This window comes from Ambystoma mexicanum, chromosome 1p, assembly GCF_040938575.1.
Source record: "Ambystoma mexicanum isolate Mex_15411 chromosome 1p, UKY_AmexF1_1, whole genome shotgun sequence".
NCBI lineage: Eukaryota > Metazoa > Chordata > Amphibia > Caudata > Ambystomatidae > Ambystoma > Ambystoma mexicanum.
The window spans coordinates 74697879-74716243 of record NC_090921.1 but is presented as its reverse complement, the minus strand read 5'-3'; positions in this window follow the sequence as shown (position 1 = coordinate 74716243).

The window sequence follows — 18365 nt, the reverse complement described above, 5'->3', positions numbered from 1 at the left end:
CTTCACTATGATGTGTTCCCCCTGGATAAACGGGCGGTAATTCTTCAATGCCCACACCGTTGCCAGGAGTGCCTTCTCACAATCGTTGAATTTTTCCTCCACAGAAGATAAAGTTTTGCTCGCATAGGAGATTACTTTATTGACCTTGTCATGCTTTTGGTATAATACTGCCTTCAAGCACGTATTAGAGAACCTTGTCTCCAGGAAGAACTCCTTGTTTCTGACAGGGTAAGCTAGGCAAGGCGCTTGTGAGAGGCTTCTTTTGAGTTGTCTTATTGCCTCGGATTGTTCTGGACCCCATTCCCACTTGACCCCCCCCCTTCAAAAGATGAATCAGGGGTCTGATGGTCTCTGCGTAGCCCTCAATGAACTTTCTGCTGTAATTAGTCAGTCCAAGGAGGCTCCTTCGTTCCCGCAGAATGGTGGGGTCTTTCAGTTTCTGAAGTGATTCCACTTTCTTTTCCTGGGGACAGAGACCTTGAGGAGTAATCTCATTCCCCAAGAAATTAACACGTGTTCTACACCACTGTGCTTTCTGAAAGGAAAGTTTTGCTCCGGTGGCCCTCAACTGTGTCAGAACATAACAGATCTCCGCTATGTGTTCCTCCAAAGATGAACTTTTGATGAGGACATCATCTACATAAGCCAGGTTACCCCTCGCACCCAGGTCGGGCGTTATGGCCTTATGTAGGAAAATGTTGAATTCATTGCCAGAGTTGAGGTATCCGAAGGGAGTCCGGGTCCATGTGTACTGCTGGCCCCCAAAGGTAAAAGCCAGTTTGTATTGGTCCTCCCTACTGACAGGCACTGTCCAGTATCCATTGGTCAGGTCTATTGCAGTGAATACCTGTGACCCCTGGATCTCGGTCAGCCCTTGGTCAATGTAGGGCAGAGGCCATCGGGAAGTATGGCCCCGTTTGTTGAGCTCCCTAAGGTCAGCACAGAGTCTCCACTGGCCGTTTGGCTTCAATATTCCCAGCATCGGATAATTAAAAGTGCTGTGGACTGGACGGATTATTCCCCAGGACTCAAGGTTCTTAATTATTTCAGTAAGGGACTCCATGGATGCGAGAGGCAAGCGAAATTGCTTCACAAACACTGGAGTCATGCCAGGGTCCGTGGGAATTGTTGTTGTGTGGATGTCGGTGCGACCACAGTCATATGAGTTTACCGCAAAGAGATCTTGGAAATCCAAGAAAACTTGTTTCAACTTTTGCTTCTGTTCCAGAGTCACAAAGGCATCAACTAGGTTGACTCTCTCTTCCACCATCTGCCTGAAGCCTGGAAAGACTTCTGGTTTGGCTATCTCAGCGGCCTCCTCCAGCTGGGTGGAGAAGTCCCTGGTCAGAGTGCTGATTTGGACTGGAGGCTTCAGGTGGGAAAGGCAGCCCTCATGGACCTGGAAAATCACCTCATCCCTCCTGAAGTCACAAGTCACATCTTCCTTACCATAAGGGCAAGAAGTGTACACTAGGAAGTTCCCCCCATGCCGGGTAAAGATCATGTCTGGTGTTGTATTGTCATCACTGTCACTGTCAAAACAGTCCTTGGGGATTGATCCTAAGAGTTAATTTCCTAAATCAATGGGGAAATGTCGGTCATCAACCGCCATTCCAATAATGGTGCCTGCGGCTAGAGTAATACTCTGTAAGTCGCTGTTATCCACCTCTATTGGAATGGTGTCATGTTCTATGTTGACTAATGGTGTTGGGTTTACCCCTAACCCTTGCTGTTGGAGAGAAGCATTTAGATGAATATAAGCATCAGGGTTTTTCAATTTTTGTCCTCTTTTAACTTTCACTTCCAGGGAGAATTGTCGGGTCCTTTCTGGGATGGTGACTTCCTCTTTAACCTGAATTTCAACTGCATAAGGTAGCAATTGAGCTGACCTAAATGCTTTTTCTGGATCATCAAAGCCCATGAAATTATCCGCCAATCGGGACCAAGCTTTGAAGTTTATTAGGTCCAAACTAATGGCAAAGCGATTGAGAATGTCACTGCCTAAGTAAAAGGCGGCAGTGACGTCTCGCACGAAACAACAATTATGGACTATGTTCTTGTTGCCAATGGAGATTTTGAGCATACACCTGCTTGGCAGGAGATGTTTGGAATTGGGTGCTTCCAGGTTCATTTCCCATTTGTCTATCAGTTTGAATGTTGGAATGGCTGGATCTTTTGGGAGTTGGCAGAACATGGCTTCACTGATGAACCTCTTACCGTTGTTCTCACACACTCGAGCGAGAACAGAGTCCTTCCCATCATTTAACTGAACAGGGATGAACAACTGCTCTCCAATTTGCTGAATATCGGCCATGCTCTGAGCTGATTTCACATCTTTCTGGACTATAGGAGTGGGAGTGTCTGATTGTGGATTGGTAAAGAATTTCAGAGTGTTTCCTTCCAGTGTGGAATACCACCTTAAACTGGAAGGAAGGTTGATTTTCAGAAATAGAGAGGACCCCCCATCACCAGTCTGTTGTCCTACTGCTATTACTGTCACATCTGGAATTTGGTTGTTCTGGAAGTGAAATTCAACTTGGTCAGATTTTTGTTCAACCATGTGGCAGGTGCCGTTTAAACTAACATGGTTGACACTCTGTTTTAATTTTATTGGTCGGCTAGTCTGGGTCCAGAGGACCTTGTTCACACAATCTATTAGGGGTGACAACCTTCTCAGGAGGTCTTCTCAGGACATCTACCCAGTCTCAGCACATGCCCTATTGAAATCTAATTGTTGCTCCAGCTTTTTCTGGCTCTGCAGTAGGGAGTCCAAACCTTCTTGGTACTCCTTCTGCAAGGCCAGAAATCTGGTATCCTGGTCAGACTTTTCCTGTTGCAGGATACACATGTCCTCTTTGATTTTAATGAGATACTGTCTGCTCTCATTTTCTGACTCCTGGCTTCTGTGCATCCTCTGCTCAGAAGAGACCAGGTCAGATTGGGCCTTCTCTAACACAATCTGTTGCCTATTTGCCAGATCTTGGCCTTCAGCACATTTGTCCTGCATGGCTCCCATATATAGATACAAATATGCCGCTATCCTAACCATCTTGTCGTGTTCATCCTTAGCTTTAGGAGCCATGTATAGTTCACTCTGGGCCACATGTAAGGGACCCTGATCTCTCCAGATATCTAACCCAGTTGCAGTGACCTGTTGTGTGATTTCCTGCAACCACTCATCCTGGCCCTGCTCAGTCCATTCACCTCTCACAAAGAGCTTATGTACGAAGTGCTCTCCGACTATTTTGATGTGTACCTGTGTCATCATTCTGGAATTTGAGTTCCTTCCTGACTTACAGAAGTTTGTATTTTATTTTGCAAAACAGACCGTTTCCTTAGAGCGTTCCTTTGCGGAGTGCTTTACAGCGTAACACAGCGTAGTGATCTAACCGGATATGTATCCTGTCAGCTGGCACACTGTATTAATCTGCACAAGTGATAGATCTAATCCAGAATCCCCGGCTACGAGCCCCCACTTTGTAAGCGGATTCAATTCAACACTACAGCTAAGTCAATGCCTAGTCTGGGATGCTGAGGGAAACCCTTATTGATATATTTGTATGTCCAGTTCGTTTACTCTGAATGACAACCCTTATATAACACCCCTCTCTTAGAATCCCCCTGACCCCACTGAGCCAAGAAGTAGGTTTGTTTTGCAAATTAAAAGGTTTATTTGAAAATTAAACAATATATATATATATCACACTTTTATAATAAATTAATATTTGATATCACACTTGAGAATATGATGTTGATCAACAATGGATAATGTTATAGTGGTACACTCTTTTTAATGGCTGAGAAGTTGATATAGAGAGGATAAAGTAGCTGAGAATGCTCATATGGCTTCAGAGACAATGCAATGATAAATGAAATGCAGTACAGAAAATAAACTTGATATGATTTCAACCAAAACAATGTAATCACTTTTCCCCCTGGTAGCAATTCACCCCCCCCCCCTTTATGCAATGTAAAGAGATGGAAGGAAAGCACACAGTTCTCAGGAATGCAATCAAATATAATTCAGTTCCCCCCTAGCAAGCTTAGAGGAAAACAGGTAGGAGTTTTAAACACAGGCAAAATCCTTTTAAATGTGGTGGCAATGAAGTGAAAAATATACTCAAATTGCTTTTAATTCCCTATAGGAGGTTCAGGGTGAGTGATAGATACTTTGAATCAGTTCAGGCCAGCCCTATCAATGATTCAGGGATGGTTATTAGGTTGAAAACAGATTTCAGGGATGGAAGCAAAGACAAATATTTTTTCCCGTGGCTAAAATGGAGCAAAATGTCAAATCTCTGCAAATTTTCCGAGTGCGTCGGGCGCGATTACGGAGGCACTATAAGGAATAGCAAGTCGGTTTTAGATTCTAAGCTTTAAAATTACAGTTAAAATTTGCTCCTAGCACAAACGGTTCCGGATATACGGACGATTTTGTGAAGGTAGTTTTTCAGAAATGAAATCACAGTTTCAGAATGACAGATGACAGTTTTCAGCTTTAAAGATGACAGAATGACACGATTCTAGGAGGCAGTTCTAATAGGTTAAAATAGTTTGGATTAGAATATTTTAAACTAAGAGATTGGTTTTGCACAGTTCTGGCGGTACTCACACTATATTTTGGACAGGAATGCGACTTCGCCATGGATCGGGTCAGGATTGGACTGCGGTTCCCTCGCCACGGACGGTCTCTGCCTGGTTCTGCTCACAGCGATCTGGGTCAGCTCTGCTAGCGGCACTGCACAGCGGTCTGGATCTCTGGTTCTGACAAAAGTTCTTGGCAGTGCACGGCGGTCTGGTCTCTGGTTCTGGGTACATCTCTGCTTTCTGGGTGTTTCTGGCACAGGGTTTTAGCCAGAATCAGACAGCTCAGCCCGGCTGTCTGAATAGTTTGGTTTGGTTGCTAGGTTTTGAAGGCCTGCTGATAGGAGTTCAGCTGTTGGGTTCTAGAGTTCTTGGAGTTTCTGGATGTGAAGTCTGAAATCAGGATGTGGAGTTGTCTGTTAAAATGCTCTGCAGAAAGTGAAAAAGAAACGTCCTATCTGGCTTCCAGTGGCTCTTTTTATGGGTTTAGAAAGTGGGTGGGTCGGCTAATTCTGCATGCTCAACCCTCTCAACTTATCATTGGCCAGTTCCGCCTCTCTTCCTTGATTGGGGGAAGGAAATGGAGTGTCAGAGTGATGTCAGCCATTTACGTTCTATTGAAGAAACGCCCCTTTGCTTTTACCGTAGAAACCATTTTTCATAACTACACATATTTCCCAGATACAAAGTTGTTTGACATTACATGTACATATTACAGATTACTTAAGGTACATTCTGGCCCAACTCTGATCTTCCTGGGGGCTTGCATTCAAAAATGACAACTTATTTTCGTTTTTAGTTGGTTTACCAATGTTAAATCTGTATCAAAAATTACACAAATGTACACCCTCCTTCCTACACACATTCCAGTAATTTACTAGGTCTCTAGCATAAGCCCAGTGTCTGTAATATCAATAAATAGCGGGGTTTTGCCTCGGAACATGGTACAAAGTTGAATCAAGTCTTGAATTGTGGGTACATTTCTTAGATTAAGGTTCTCCAAATTGCACATTTTTGTGAGCTTAATACAATATTTTAGAAGCATTTAACCTAAACATATATTTGCTGCAATATGATTCCACAAAAGTGTCTGAGTCCACCCCCAGAAACTTGGGAGTACCACATGTGTCTCCTCTCCCAGGCAGGGCTCCGTTTACAGTCCACACTGAAAATCAACATACCCCATTCAAGGGAAAGAGTCTATTGTGTTGTGTCCGGCAGGCTGAGGTCAACAGACCAGGGGGGCCACTCTGCATTTGATTTACAGAAACCTGTGATTTCCTGGGCTGTTGTGTGGGTCTCTGAGGTGAGAAGGTTTCCCAGCCTCTTGGCCTGTTAATGCGATCAGATTGTCTCTGGGAACAGCAGGTGGTTAAGAGTTTTAATTAACCAGCGGGCCTTTGAAGTTTCCAGCTGTCTCAGGAGGCTGATTAGCTTCTGAAGTAGCAGTTCCCCTGTCAGAGTTTAGACCGCTAGTGCTGGTTTGTGGACAAAGCTGGTACTGCACCCCCATGATTTTAGCAACTTTTTGACATCAAAAAAATGAATTCCCAACAGCTCTGGGTTGCTTTTGGCAATCAGCCTTGCCATTCCCAATGATTTCAGGCTACTGTGTGTGTAGCCCAATGGTGATTTTAGGCAGTGCCCTCCTGTGCTCACAACACAGGCAAAAATGGGTGGCAGCCTATTCTTCATGTTTTCCCTGTGCATTTTCTGGGGAGTTCTGGCCATCATGATGTTTTCAATGCCAGTAATGCACAGTTTTTTTGTGGTAGGGCTCGGTTGCATGGGTAAAACATCCCACATCCCCACATAGTATTTACCACAAGGGCATTTAAGGCCGTAGATCAGATTTTTACTTTCACAGGTAGCAAAGTGTTTGAGTAGAATTTTTTTGCCACTGTTGTGGTGTCTGATGTGATCTCCTTTCAGGATGTTGGAACAGTGTTGGCAGTTCAAGCATGCAAATGTGCCATGCTTAGGTTTAGTCAGGAAGGTTTGTTGTTGGCTTTTTTAATTTTTTGGCCCTGATCAGTAAGTCTCTGAAGTTTTTGCCTCTTTTGAAGGGTAGCATAGGAGGTTCGGGAAAAAGTTTATTGAGGTTGGCGTCAGATTTAATAATGTCCCAATTTTTCTGAATTATTTTTTTGATTTGGAAGCTCTGGCTAGAGAATTTGAGAGTATGAATCAATCTTGTGTTTTCTTTCTTAGTTTTATCCTTAAGGAGTTCCTTCCTTTCCAAAGATGTTGTTCGTTCGATAGCTTTGTTGAATGTATGCTCTGGAAAACCCCTTTTCATAAATCTTGTTCTCATGTTGTCAAATTCTTGTGTCAATTTTGTAGCATCAGATGTAATCCTTTTTGCTCTCAGGCATTGGCTGTAGGGTAAATTCTGTTTAAGATGTGACCGATGAAATCTTGCAAAGTGTAATGTACTATTGACATCTGTCAGTTTTCTATAGATCTCTGTTACAAATAAGTAGTCAATTCTTGTAATATTCACATCTAAGAAGTGGATCTGTGGGTTCCCAATTTCCAGTGTGAATTTAATCTTCCCATGGCAGCTATTTAAATAGTTGAAAAATTGTTGTAAGTCTTCCTGTGATCCATGCCAGATACCAAAGATGTCATCTATGAATCGCTTTTTCCATGGTTCTTTGTTCAGAATATATGTTTTTTCAAAATGATACATGAAAATGTTTGCATATGCTGGGGCTACCGAAGAGCCCATTGATGTGCCTGAGATCTGAAGAAAAAACTCCTTAAGGATAAAACTAAGAAAGAAAACACAAGATTGATTCATACTCTCAAATTCTCTAGCCAGAGTTTCCAAATCAAAAACATAATTCAGAAAAATTGGGACATTATTAAATCTGACGCCAAACTCAATAAACTTTTTCCCGAACCTCCTATGCTACCCTTCAAAAGAGGCAAAAACTTCAGAGACTCACTGATCAGGGCCGAAAAATTAAAAAAGCCAACAACAAACCTTCCTGACTAAACCTAAGCATGGCACATTTGCATGCTTGAACTGCCAACACTGTTCCAACATCCTGAAAGGAGATCACATCAGACACCACAACAGTGGCAAAAAAATTCTACTCAAACACTTTGCTACCTGTGAAAGTAAAAATCTGATCTATGCCCTTAAATGCCCTTGTGGTAAATACTATGTGGGGAAGACCTCAAGAAAGATTAAAGAAAGGCTCACTGAGCATAAATAAAACATAAGAACATGCAACCAGAAATCTCCAATTTTCAGACACTTTAAAGAGAACAGACATAATATTTCCCAAATCAGATGGGTAGTCCTGGAAATCATGAAACAGTTACCAAGGGGAGGTTCACTAGTTCTTTTACTTAGGCATTAATTTCTCTGTTTTTAACAAAACTATTTAAATAGTTTTTTTCACCTCTAGGGCATCTACATTTGTGCCTCTTTTTTTTACTGATTATCTCTTTCTTATGAACCACCGTTTTGTTTCAATCAAGCCCCCTTCCTTAGGGGCAAGTAGTCTTTGATTCTTTATCCCATCCGATCGAATAATTAGCACTACGCGCATGCGCACGATGATGTCACAATGTTTACATCGTGACATCATACGTCTTATGATACACACACACGCCTGACGTTGGGCGGCCATCTTAAAAGTATTTGAGGACCGCTAACGCCAGTATTTGCTAGCGAGTCCGGAAGGGAGAACACGCTCTTTACAACTATCAGACGACCTTAATTGTAAGTACTTGAGGGGGTTATTTTCGCTACTTTAAGCTCCACTATATTTCCCTGCTTACTGAGTCCACACTTGGATTTATTTTCAGACACTTCGGAAAGACGCCCACCCCGGGCTTTTACGTTTGTTTCCACATGACAAGAGGGAGTGATTCTTTACTCAATTTACCATCTTCTTACCGTCTTCTGACATAAGGTGGTAGGTTTTCACTTTTATTTCAACCTGTTTGATAGCTAGATTCAGGTTTTCTTATTCCTGACTCTTTTCCTACTTTTTCTTGTTAAGAATTTAGGGACTTAGGCTACACTACTAGTACAGGAGACTGACAGCACTCCCCATATGAAGGACAGCCAACATTTATCAACAAGGGAAGCTTTTCCTTAGGTAATTTTCTCACAACATGTCAATATATTTATCTTTGATGAATATGTGGTTACTACTGATTACTACCGTATGATCTGTCGTAAGTTCAAACTTTAATCAATGCAATGAGATATTGGACAATTAGATATATATGGATCGTCCAAAAAAGTTCTTCTTGCCTATTGGAAATTTCACTATCTTTTGTAACTATTGGGATTAATATGCATGTACTTTAATATTATGTCTTCCAGATTACTTTAAGAAAGAAAAATTATGCAAATTGCTTCCGAAGAAGTGAATTGTTTCACGAAACGTGTTGGGCTTCTAATAAATCAATTGATTTTTTCTAAATATACCTAACTGTGTCAATGTGTTTTGATATATGTATTCATATATGTCACTAAGTAAATTACCTACAGCCTAGTACAAATCAAACTATTGAATCAATTACCTAACAAACAATCAAATATATAAGGACTCCTCACAGAGCCACCCATAGAGTGCAGAGGACGGGAGTTCCCACATTTGGGAACTTGTTCTATTATAAGCACCATAGCATACACATAGGCCTGACGAGGCAGAGATCCAGTACATAAATTACACATATCCCACATGACTATAACCCTGGCATGCATGCACTGTCAATGAGTTGGAAGGGGAAGCAAAAAGCAGACACTGATGACTCCAAGATGGAAAAGCAACACATGTGCTGCATTCTGGATAGCACTGGCATCACACATTAGCCTGTGAGTGGCATGTCCAATACACATACATGACAGATGCCAGCACACAGATGGCACGTAGCATAGCAATGGTACATTTGACAAGTACAGCCATATGATAGAAAATCAGTACTGTCACCCATCCATGTGAGATGGACATCATGAGATAAAACATGCAAAATAGTGTGACAAAACATGCATGTGCCAGATGCTGCAACATATCCAGTGTTCACTGATACAGTGATGGCAGGCAGATGAATACATCAATAGTTGGTCACTTCAACATGACAGAAAACAACAGTCATGTTCAACATTCAAACACGGCCCAAAAATGATTGTGTGCAGGCCATTACTCAATCAGCCTGAATGGTTAAATCATTCCCATAACAAGGTAATAAATGTGGGCCATTGTGGGGTGTAGTCTATGACAGAAGTATGTTACATTTGTAGCAGTACGGCAAAAATATGTGTCCTATAAATGGCAAGGATTGAAACAATCAGGCTGAATGAACAGGAAAATATTTTGAACAATGTTGTTGCAAGATGACAGTTGAAGGACACCTGCAGGAATCTGGTGCAAATTGGCATCTGTGGTCAGAAGGGATACTGTCATAACCAAACCCAAGGCCGGGGAATGGTTTGGTGGGACCACATGAGTGACCCATACCAGTCATGACTACACAGCCTCACCTGGCACTCAATCAGAACACATCACCCATGCAACATATACATGGATTGCACACACATGCATGGGCACTCACCGGACAATGCTTCAAGATCTGGTAGGTCTCCCACGCCTCGGATCTGATCCTCTGTGATGAAGCCCCCAGCAACAGACTCATGTTCAGTGAGTTGGTCGTTCTCTGGTGGAGACCCACCGCCAGTCACCAGAGTAGAGGCATGATTGGAAGCCAGCTTGTTCTTTGCTCTGCGTTTCAGGTCATTCCACCACTTATAGCAATCATCAGCTGTGCGCCTCACACATCCAAGGGCACTAATGTGGTCCGTGATGGTCTACCAGTGGGCCCTACGTTGAGCAGGCGTAGTCTTGCACCCTGCAGTCACCACCATTTCACGGCTATGTGCCAACACATAGGACACAAGTGCATCTAGTTCGGTGTCATTGAAGCTAGGCTTCCTAGACGTGCCAGAGTGAGTAGCCGTGTCTGGAGTCCCACCCTGTAGTGCAAGAGCACCCTTCTTCTTCTTGGAAGGTGGTGCGGATCCTGAGTGGCTTGCCACTCTGGTTCGTAGGGGCAGAAGCGCAGGTGGACTGGGTACTGGAAGTTTCCAAAAGCACAATGACCAAAGGTCTCACTGCAGGCATTGGCTGCAGGGTGATGTTGGCAGGACCAACCTCGGTGTGATGGACTTGGACCGACATTGTCCCGGCTGGGAGACTCCGAGCTGGGGTGCATTGAGCTGCAGCTGCCCCTGCAGCCTCCTCACCCTGGCTACTTGGGGCAGCAGATGACATTGCTGCCCCAGATCCACGTGGCCTGGTGACAGCAACTTTCACCGCCACACGTGGCTTAGACTTGGTGACACGGAAGTCAGCCTGGGAGTCATCCTGTGCCGGTTTAGTTGACAATATGGGTCGGTTTAACAAGGGCTGAGCTGGGATGGTGTCAGCTACATTTCCCCCAACCATTAAGGGGGATGGTGGCATAGGTGGCCCCGGTTGGTCCTCCACACTCTGGCCTCTTGGGCCACCCTGCACATCTCTTTGAGCTCGGCCACCTTTGCCTCCCTTACTGCTTGGTCGCCTCCCAACCATGGCACTGATGTTGTTGTGCGTATGGGAGTTGCAATAAACAATTGTCCTGGGCAATTAGGGTGAAAGGGGTAGGGTACTAGATGAAATTCATACCCTAGTGCTCTAGCAAGGCTGTCTGTGACCCCTGGGGGAAGATGACGGGTCATGCAATGCTCATGCACCCCGAAAACAAAATTTAACGTGCCCGCAAACCCTGGTAGACCACATGTGTGGGAAAATGAACCCGCACTATGCTGTGGCACCAAGAAACACAAAATTAAGCTTACGCGTGATACACGCAGCCTACAATGACCTCTGAATGGGTATGCGACACACGGGGGCAACCACAGTTGAAAAATATGTGCATGACTCACCGTCTGCCTGGAAAAAGAATGTGAAAAAGACGCGCGTGTGTGCGTTGGCAACACCCCTGCCAAAAGAAGAATTTAACGCTGTCTGAGTAAACAGGGAGTACGAACTGGAACCGTTGTGAAGTAATCGCGTGTGAACCGACAACAAGTACAAGAATCACCCGCTTGCTCTCCACAAAAAGCACGTACAAGGAAATGACGTCCTATGCGTACCTTTTAAGCCAGCCCACACGTGCCACGTCACTTACGCACATACGCGCTAAGGGCCTTTCCTCCAATTACACGCAGTGACACCCGGACGTGCAGTTTTTTCACGTGTACAATGAACATGCACCCGTGCGCGTAACTTCACAGATGCCCTTACGCGCTAAGGGCCTTTGCTCGAATTACACACTGACGTGCAGTTTTTTCACATGCCAAATCACTCCGTATCAAGCTGGCCACGCGACAGCACACGGAAGACCACTCTTCTGCCCAGAAGGCCATTCTCCTGCCCCTCAGAGCCCCGAGCACGCTCCCACCTGCCATCTGCTGCTGCCTGCCTGCCTGCTGCCCACGTGCCCTGCTGTTTGGTGCCTGCATGTCAGCCATCTGCAGGAGTCCAGTTGCTGGGACCACCCGTGCTGGAACAGAAGACTCCCGACTGGGATACCATCGCTCCAGAGCCCAGCCCCAGGACCCAGTTGCCCTCCCACACCTGCCTCTGGGGTTGCCATGTCAGACACAACACCATCTGGCACCACTGGCAACCCCCAGCCAGAGAGGCAGAGGGCTATCAGCTACAGTGCCAATGAAGTTGGTATCCTGGTGGAGCAAGTACTGGGGCAGTATGATGCCTTCTTTGGAAGTTCGCGTGCCAACAATGAAGGAACGAAGAGGATCTGGATGGACATTGTGGCTGCCATTCATGTGGAGGGGGTGGCAGCCCGCGACATTCAACACGTCCAGAAGCACTGGGAGGACTTCAGGACCAGTCCCTCAACAAGGCCCGGCACCTCTTGAAGGCAGCGGATGCTGAGGGGTGCCGGGTCCGCCTAACAAACAACCAGATGAGGGACCTGGAACGTATACACCCAGCGCTCCGCATCCAGGTCCTGGAGTCGAGCGATAAGTGTACATGCGTACTGATTGGACGCTGTGCATGTTGAGGTGTGCCAGGAGTGTGCAGGTTCAACAAAGGTCTTTGTAGGGCCATGTATGGTTGTGTATGTTCAGGGACATGAGGCTGCCGCATGTGAGTCCTGTCATGTGTGAGACACATCAATGGTGTATGTGTTCAGATGCATGCTCGGCAAAAGCATGTGTTGGTTCACACATGTTAAAATCTCTGTGTATGTACTGTGGCATGGTTGTGGTGTCACACATGGATGCTAGTTCCAGCTGCATGTATCTGCACTATGTACATGTGCATGTGTGTGTATTTGACAAGTGTGCAACTGTGATACAACATGGATGCATGTGACACTGACATGTAGGAGGCTGATTGCCAGATGTGACATGGATGGCGATGTTATCACTGCGACAGGTTGTGGAGATGTACAGATGCATGTAAGTCTGGTGGCGTGTGTGCATGTGTTCTGCACTCCCCGTGTTGCATGTGACGTCAGGCTAACCTTCGGCTGCTCATGCTGTTGTTCGTGTATGGATAGTGCTGCCTGGTGCAAAATTCCTGTTGATTTGCCCATGTGTGTGAGTTGAAATGACATGTGTGTTGGGGAGTGTGATGCCATGTCTGAAGTTTGACACTGCCACACATGTACAACTGTCATGTGTGTATCAGACCATTGTACAGTGCCCTGATGCCTGTGTTCTATCTCTCCCTGTCTGCAGCGTCAACTGATGAAGAGGGCGGAGAGGGTGCTGTGGAGCAAAGTGGCAGGGATCACACTGCCAGCCGGAGACGCAAGGCCCAGCTCCCCTCCCATGTTGTCATCTCGTAGGGGAGTGAGGAGTCTGGTGCCGTGTCCCAGGTCGCAGCTGCCGAGGGTAGGTTCAAGAGGCGGAGGTCGGAGGTGGACTGCTCAGCAGCAGAAGGGGCAGCTGAGACCCCACAGGGTCCGACAGAGGAAGATGGCACAAAGTCATCCAGGTTGGTGGGGGGTTTGGTGGAGGAGGAGGGCATGGAAGGGACACACACGGGGTCTGGAGGGGGGATTCCGCTGGTGCTAGGGGTGCAGTCCAGGCGCAGGAACAGGAGGCAGCACAGGCTGCCGCAGAGGTGCCTGTGTGTAATCCTGTCCCCGATCCTGTGACTGCATCATCCCGCACCAGCAGGGATGCCTATGTCCAGACGCATTTTCAGGGAGGGATGAGCGCACAACAACTGTCCTCCCTCTCCCTGCGGACGTGGCAATCCGGGACCGGGTTGGGCCTGTCCTGGCTGGGATGGCGTTGGGTCAACAGGGCATGCAAGCTGACCTGCAGTGATTTCGTGAAGACACTGCACGTCATCTTGGATGCCTCTTTGACCGCGTTGACCTACTATGACGGGTCACCAGTGCTGGATTCCTCCGTGTGCTGGACCTTCTTCCGACCCCCTCCTCACCTGAACCCCCTATGCGCCAGTCGTCCTCCGTGCCATCTTCCGGCCCATGTATCTCCTGGGTACCCTGTGGAGCTGCTTCTGACCCAGCGGCCAGGCTGGTGGAGGACACATCCCTGCCACTGTCCGGAGTCAGACGTCCAGTAGGTGTGGCCACCCCAACAACTGCACCCCAGTCGGAGGAGGATGTGCAGGCAGCAAGAGGCAGGGCACAGGCACAGCAGCAGCAGGCACAAGGTGGGAGCGATGATGGCTCTGGGCCATCAACATCAGAGGGGCAGGCATCGGCCAGAGGGTAGGAGGAATGGGAGTGTCTTCCGTGTGGCAGCAGTTGGGCCAGCACATAGATGCAGAGCGGCGGCGAGCGGAAGAGGCACGGCTCACTATGGTCAGGGCGGAGAACTCCATGCGCAGGGCGCTGAGGTGGGCCGAGTGCCTCGAGGCAATTCGCAGGGAGTTGGAGGTGGACATGGCATCGTCCCTGCGAAACCTCGGGGCCATGGAACAGGCCCGCCTCCAGGACATAGACCAGGAGTTCGATGATGCCCTGGCCCGGGAAATCCAAAAGTGAGCCGTAGGACTTGCCCGCCGCCATTGAATATAGTTCGTAGTTTTAGGCTTCCTTTATCTTTTTCATTCATTTGGGGCGCTTGAACTTTGCCCCACCTTTTTGTATATAGTTCTTAATTAGGTCGTTTTTTTGCTAGGTTTCATTTCATTCGTTGGGCTCATGGACCCTGGATTACTTCTTTGTACATAGTTGAACAGTGGATTTATCTATTATTATTTTTCTCACCATGGAGCAATGGATTTTACTATTTCCGTTTCCTTTGGATTTGCTTTGGTGGCCGGAGACTTTGGACACATTTTCATTTGGATTTATTTGGATTCAGACTTCATATTTTTCTTTTTGTGTTTTGGACATGCTGCATTTCATCTTTTAAAAAAAAAATATGTTTTCATTTGATTATATTCTTTTTGTGTTCAATACATTTTGGTTTATTACTTTGATGTGTGGTATTCTCTCATTGGTTTCATGCATGTCACTGTATGTAAAGACTGGTAGGGGGTGTCTGTACTTCCGCTCTCTATATGGTAGAGGAGAGGCACAGCGGACCCCAGCCAAGATTCTCTATAAGGTAGCAATGGACGAGCAATCAAGGCCTAGCTTCTCAGGAGGTGATGCAGGCTGGTTCTTAAGTACAGTGTAGTCCCCGAACCCCCACAAAGGAATGTCCACACACTGTATTACTGAAAACACAGTCTTTATATAATTAATATTCAAGGGTATGTACATGATCACAATAACGCCCTTTGTACTTGGAAGTCAATAATGATAAATATATACAATTCTAAAGTGGTACCACCAATGTTATCAAATCTCATTAAAGTGCATCAACTGTACGGTTAAAATGTCACACAGATTAATAACGAGGAAACCAGCAATAGAGATCGGAAGGAACGCAAGATGGTTGAAACAGTAGGCAGAATACTGGCCCCGTATCCTAGACACAGTTCTGTGTGGAGATCCCCCCACCTGGGCAACCTGTAAAATAAGATATATCGCACAAGCCCAGTCCATATGTTCAATAGTCTCACTTCTTCCTATTAAGGTTTTACCCCCCCAATGTACCTGGTGGAGTAGAGTTCTCCGACGCTGCGTTGACCGATCCTTCTTGAGTGCCTCCCTTTCAGGCGGGAGCCACGGATCGGCGAAAGGTGTCGGGGAGCTTGGCGTTCGGTGTCGGGGAACCGACGGCCCTTCTGGAGTGCCCTCCCTTTAAGGCGGGAGTCACGGGTCGTCGAACGCCCGACGGTGAACAGGTGGAACTACGGCAGTGAAGTGGCAGCTTCGTTCCTAGCGGTGCTCATCGACGACAGAGCGTTGGCGTCCTGCAAGGAAGAGGCGTGCGATGCACCTCGGTGACGATAGTTCTGGACCGCAAAGAGATGATGAAGAACTGTGGCCCAGCAAGGGCGTCGAGTCGTTGGCGTCTCTGTGGTCCTTAGATGGCGGGAAAACCACCGGTGGATGCTCCTCGACGTGTCGACGGTCGGGCCTTCTCCAGCGGAAGACAAGCGGGTAACGATGCAGACGAGAGCGTCCGATGATCAATGGAAGTTTTTAGGCAAACGGGAGCACGGCGGCTCCGGTCGGCGACGGCGGTTGTCGACAGTGGCGGACAACAGTCCGAGTGCTTCTCCTTGGAGTTCCGCAGCAGTCCCCGTATCGGGTCGGCAGCCTGTCGAAGGTCTTTCTACCAGGGAGCGTTGGCAAAGATCAGTTGTGCACGATGATCCCTCGTAGCTCGGGAAGAGGGCGCCTTACCATGTCCTCTCTGGGTCAGTCCTTGGAGGCACAGCAGCTTTCAGATTGTGAAGGAGAGCAATAGCAATTCTTTTCGTCCAGCAAGGCTTCAAGGTCAAGCGTCAGTTACTGCAGTTACTCGTCGTAGTGGACTTCAGCTTCTGAACACGATTCCTAGCAGTAAGAGGTCCCCAGATATACTGTTGATCTCCCATTCATTCCGCTGGGTCAGACTCAAGCATCGAATCGCGACTACGGGCATTCATGCAGGCAAGCAGCCAATCAGGCACACAAGTTATTCAGGCCATTCACTTCTCTCCAGACACTCACAACAAGTTATGTGTATTGGGACAAGTACCGAGCCATTCAACACTCCAAGCTGCATTCATACCGGTTTCGGGCAGGGTTGTCTCAGTCATTGTGTCAACCACCAGATACTAGACACCCACAACACAGAATGCATATTCGTCACACACTCTATTCACCCAGGTCCCACCCACAGGAGGTACCCACAACATACATCACCGGGAAGGCTCCAGCTAGTCTGGCCGGGCCTTCACAACAACACCATATATGGTATTTCCACCCAACAGCCAGTCAGGGGGAAGGGACAGAGTCAGGGCTCCCCAGGACTTTGGGAAAACAAGGTAATGGGTAATAGAAAGCAAGAGGCCACCGGGGCCATCTTGTTTTCCATCAGGAATCAACTGACCCCAATGGCAGGGCCGGGGTATCCCAAAATGGAGGATACTCCGCGCACCTGTCAAATTCAGCATGGAGCTGCCACCAGCCCATACCCTGCTCTGTGGGCCACCCCCAGGTGCCCAAAAACATACACTAGGGGCACAGGGTTGTACCCCCACCCATGGGTGCCATAAGGGTATTCCATCGGGTCTGTTCACCAAACCAAAAGAAAGAGAGCTGCACCGCCAGGAGTCCCCCATGAACTCCTGCGCGGAAAACACGACAGAACACATGATAAAAAGCAGTAAAGGACAAGGATACGGAGGCCCTGTCCCTCCGATGCATTTCCAGCATCACAGTCGCCCCCCCCCCACAGACTGAGGTGGAGGGTGCCTAATCTCCCACGGGATAGACACCCTCATCCAGACGGTCAACATACCTTCTGGAAAGGCCATCTGCATTATCGTGACTCTTCCCTGGTCTGTGCTCTATGGTGAAGTCTAGCCCTTGCAGGCTAATGGACCACCTGAGCAGTTTCGGGTTCTCACCCTTCATCTGCATAAGCCACTTCAGGGGCTTATGATCCGTTTGGACCTTGAAGGTAGACCCCATAAGGTAGGGCCTAAAACGCCTAAGGCTCCAAACTACACTAAAACATTCCTTTTCAACAGTAGCCCACTTAAGTTCTCTACCCTTGAGTTGTCTACTGATGAATATGATAGGATGTTCTCTCCCTTTGTCATCTAACTGGGACAAGACAGCTCCAATTCCGGTGTCGCAGATATCCGTCTGGACGATAAAGGATCGGCTGTAGTCAGGCACACACAACACGGGTGCCCGACACAGACATTCTTTCAAGCCATCAACGGCCCCCTGACAGTCTTCAGTCCAATTGACCTTCCTAGGCTGCTTGGGTGAAGTCAGAGCTGTCAGTGGTGCAGCTATGGTTCCATAGTCCGCCATGAAATTGCGATAGTACCCAGTGAGGCCCAAAAAGGCTCTCACCTTGGTTTGAGTAGTGGGAGTCTCCCAGTCCTGTACATCCTGTACCTTACTGGGGAGAGGTTGGATTCGACCCCCTCCTACCTCATGACCAAGATACGTGACTTTTTCCTGAGCTATCTGGCACTTGGTGGCCTGCAACACTCTACCCAGATGTGTCAAGTGCTCTTCCCAAGTGGAACTGTAGATGGCAATGTCGTCTAAATAAGCCACACAAAAGGCTTCCAGCCCACTGAGAGCATGATTGACCAATCTTTGGAAGGTGGCAGGGGCATTCTTCAACCCAAAAGGCATGACCC